We start from the raw sequence: 4,613 nt of genomic DNA on the forward strand, positions 1-4,613 counted from the left end.
CATTTTCTATACTTTTGATGTAACTTTGCACAGATTTTATAATCAGAGCAACTAGTTCATTAAAAGTCCATAGTAAACTTAAAGGGCCACGTTTTAATATATAGGTTTGGGTTGCATGTGCACAATTTCTAAAAGATTGTGCAAAACAGGTACTTATTTACATGTGACATTAATTCTGGCAGACTATGCAATAATTTCTCACTTTAATTTTGCAGGACTTATTCTGATTGCTGTCTCTAGTGAGAAATATTCACCTCAGCATAGTGATTTTTTCATTGAGGGCAGGATTGTCTCTTAACCAGTTACAGCATGGTTCCATGATGCTGTGCAGAAAGAACTTTAGGCCCCTGACACTCAATACACTTAAGACATTACAAAATATGTGCAATAAATCTGTGGCTGGGTCTTATCATGTCATTAATTGAATGTATGACTGGTGCCCAACTTAGCAGCTAGGAGCCCTGGTCAGCCAATTGGGGTTCTCTGGGCTAGAAGTTCTGTAACTTTATCACAGCTCATAGCCAGGGAAGCATATCTTGCACTCCTGTGTCTGGAAATTCTGATCAGCTGATGGGGCTTTCAGCTGCGTGAGTGCATGGTACACTTCCCCAGTTGGCTGCCCAACTTGCTATTTGCCGATGCAGGGGGATCCTTGGGTTGGTCTTCCTCAGTATGGACAAAATGGTGCAAGGGGATCTGATGCGGCTTTGCATCAGATCCCATTGCACCATTACTTTAATGTCTGTTAGGGGCCTAAGTTGTGTTTCCTCAGGCTTTGGCACAGTAAGAAACCATGTTTTCTTGTACCTTGCAAAATTCATTCACTAATTTAGTGACAAATCCACAAAGGTATTTAGGTTTTTGTGGCAGGGCATCTTTGGTGCCTGCCTCTTTAAGGGTCAGAACAGGCAGCAGGGCAGCCTCCAGGTGACTCCCAGTCAGGGGAGTCACATGGCCAGCAGGCGGCTGCCTGATTGGGAAGTAGGCACAGCTGTTAGAGCAGCAGGGCCAGCAGTTTGCTGCAGGCAGTCGAAGGGGGAACATCACCTGGCTGGAGCTGCTGCTCACATAACATCTTGGAAGTACAGGGCAGTGACAGTGGGGATGGCAGGAGATTCTTGGTCCTGGGGCATGACCTAAAACTACATCCTGCTAGAGATGGATGGTGTGGTGGGGCTGCTTGTTGTGGGGTGGTCCTCAGGAAATGCCACATCAGTTGCCCCCCTAGTGAAAGGTGAGTATAGGGTGTCTTATAGCCTCAGTCTCCACAACCTGGTGGGTAACCCAGCAGTAGGGACAGGAAGGAGGCGAGGCATATCTGCGGACAACTGAGTCCCATGGGGTGTAAGTCCCCGAGGCCCCAGTGAAGGCAGACCAAGTAGTGGCCTCAGCAAGGGGCAAAACATGGGACACGGTGTAAGGAGAGGTCCGGAGCTATATATAACGCCCTTGGCATCAGGGCATCAGCCTCCCGCATTATTACATGTTTTTTTATATAGATCAAGTCGTGAGAGGCGAGACAGGGCAGGGTGCTCTAGACAGATGGGCAGGCCGACTCAGTGACCAGCCTTATGATGGCCCCTTGTCACAGTGCTTAACTTAGGTTGATTTCAATAGGAGTTAGGCAGGTTAACAGGAGTAAGTTGCCTAAATATCTTTGTGGAGCTGGAGTGAAGTTTCCTGATGTGTTGCATTTATGCTGTACAGTGATTATGGTATGGAATGTGTTAGGGACATGAAGGATGAGCAGATGTGAAAATGAATTATTCACTGGCTTTGTCAACTCTAACTTTATTACCAGTGCAGCCTACAAAGTTCTTCCATAGTTCAGTTTTTGGTTTACAACATGCAGATTTGTTTTTTCTATACCTACTTCTTCTACAGTAAGCCAGGTAAAGGACGTACACTAATAACAAAATATGCTTAATTGCTTTTTATTTGAATCCAAGCTGTAGTAAAATCTGTGTGATAAGCTTGGAGCTCTATCCAGATAAATCTCCATAATGTTAATATTATCTGAAACTGATTAAAGCATTGCATGTCTTGATATATCTAATAATAACTTGCATCCTCAACTTTGAGTTTACACTGTACTCCTAGAATCTATTAGTATTGTGATTTAGGACTGAAATATATTATTTGTAAGGCAGAAAAATAAGGAACTGCTTGTTACCTGAAAATAAAAGGTATACAAGATTCTTTGCATCTGTGCTTGATGAGACATTCAGATTCCACAGTGATCAGTTTAGTGTAAGAACCTGTCCAGAGTAGAATGGATTGAACCAATTACAGAACTCCCAAGGAGTCCATAATTGTAGACCAGTGGTTCTCAATCGTTTTAGACCCTAGGCATCCCTTGGAAAATGCTAGCTCTTAGCTTTCGTTCATTTCTTGGCTATGGAAAAATAATAGAACATTTTTTTTGTTGCAAGCAACTCAGAAAGACTACTGTAGGTCAGAATGCTTGACCATGATGGATTCTTATTTGAAATCCCTTGATTTATCTTGTGAATCATATGTAGGTGTCTGCACATCACACAGTGCTCACATTGGATAGCACACTGCAGCTTTCTTAAAAGGATCTCATGGCATTCCAGCATGCTGCAATACCTTGGTTAAGAATCAGTGTTGTAGACACCTAGGACAGAGAAACTGTAAAATAATTAAATTGCTGAGATAATGTCAAGCAGGTGTTTCAGCAAACCGTAAGAATTCAGAACACTGAGTCATGGGTCATATTCACAGGTTATATAACTATATGGAATTAGGGCTCAAATAGTAAAAGGACTAATGGTAATTTCTTGGAAATGTTTTGGTACTGAAGAAATAGCAAGTGACTGAAAAAAACCACTTTATTTATTTAGATTGAAATAATAACTAAAATGGCACCTCTCTAAAGCTTGAGATATTCTTTTATGTCATTGATGTCATTGAATCGGTAACACAGTACTCAGAGAAATTCAGTTCACTAGCTGACTAGTTGAGTAGTATTGAAAAATAGTGTCTTAGCACTTTTAAGGCTAATCCTGTAAGATTTTATCAGAATGTGCAGGGAATCTTGTTCCCCTGTAGAAATTTTAATGAAACATTTTCCTGCCTGAATACAAAAGTTTAGGGGTAATGATGCTGGGATATATTTATGGGAAGGAGACCAAAGCCTGACATTTTGTGAAGTATTTAAATGTCTGAGAGAGAGATGAATGGCAAAAATTCCATAAAATAAATATGAAAACCTGCATCAGGTTGCCCTGCCTTTTCTGCTACATTTATGGAAGACTGGCCTGGAACTAGGGAGAATGGAGAAAAAACAGAAGAAGAGTAACTGTGCCCCCCACCCCCAAACAGCTTAATACTAGCAAAAAAGTAAGTCTAAAAACATCTCCCGCATGGGTGTTTGGTATCTTTGCTCTCGATACCAAGATTGTAAATGCCTTAAAAATAACTCAGGTACATAGATACCATACCATGTAAACTGCTGTGCCCCCTGTTCAACCTATACCTCTAGGTTTTTAGAGTGGAGGCCTTCCACTATAGAGTGAATTTCACCCTCAAAGGCCACATGTACATGAGAGACTGACTGCGCAGTAGCCCGAGACTACTGCACCGTAGCATCACATGGCAGCAGCCTTCATCGGTGTTATTGCGCAGTATCTCAGGTTACTGTGCAGTCATGTAGTACTTGTATAAACAGTAATGACTATGCGGTCAGCATTTCTTGTAGATGAGGCCAAAAAATTTCTAAATCACTGAAGCTCAGTAAAGAAAAATGAAAAACAGTACCTGCAGTAAATTATTTAAAGTTATCTTTATTGCGCATACAGGTTTTTTTTTCGAACTTCAAAAACACAACCACTTCATGAGCTAAGTGGGTAAAAAGTCCTGAATTTTTGTAAAGTATAAACATTTCTTTAACTTTCTTGGCTAACTGAAAAATGTTTTAATGTACTTTTACCAAAATGCAACATCAGAAAAAATAAGATCATAGGAAAGTAGGGCTGGAAAGGACCTTAAAAGGCCATCTAGTCCAGTCTTCTGCTCAGGGCAGGACCATTCCTAACTAAATCATCCCAGCCAGTCTAACCTGGCTTTGAAAGTTTCCAAGGATGTAGATTCCACAACTTCTCTAGGCAGCCTATTTCAATGCTTGACCTGTATAGTCAGGAAGTTCTTCCTAATCTCCAGTCTAAATTTCTCCTGCTGCAGCTTGAGGCCATTGTTCCTAGTCCTGAACTTTACAGCCACAGAGAGAAGCCACAGAATAATATCCACCACCAAAATTTCGTTTTTTGTGTGCATATTTTTAAGCTAATATTTTCTGAATAACCGAATATACACTACAGGCAAGATTTTTTTGGGGTGATATCTTTTATTGGACCAGCTGCATGGTTGGGATAGATGTAGACAAGATTTCACGTATTCCAGTACCCTTCCACAGGTATCTGGGAGGGAAGCAGGCACAGCAGAGTGAAATAGCAGATGGAGCAAAGGCTTGTAAAACTTTGTGGCAGAGCACAGGGTATCTCTGCCACTTTAAGGGCCCGGAGCTGGCAGCCTCCAGGTGCCTGATTAGGGCAGCCATTTTGAGGCCTAGGCTGCCTATATAAACCAGGCAG

General features: G+C 41.6%; 1 protein-coding gene across 1 annotated transcript in view; it reads left to right on the forward strand.

Annotated features, from left to right (window-relative positions):
* The window catches only part of L3MBTL3 (L3MBTL3, histone methyl-lysine binding protein), a 167,974-nt gene that overhangs the window by 64,692 nt on the left and 98,669 nt on the right, over positions 1-4,613 (forward strand).

Source organism: Alligator sinensis, unplaced genomic scaffold, assembly GCF_000455745.1.
Source record: "Alligator sinensis unplaced genomic scaffold, ASM45574v1 scaffold889_1, whole genome shotgun sequence".
Classification (NCBI taxonomy): Eukaryota; Metazoa; Chordata; order Crocodylia; family Alligatoridae; genus Alligator; species Alligator sinensis.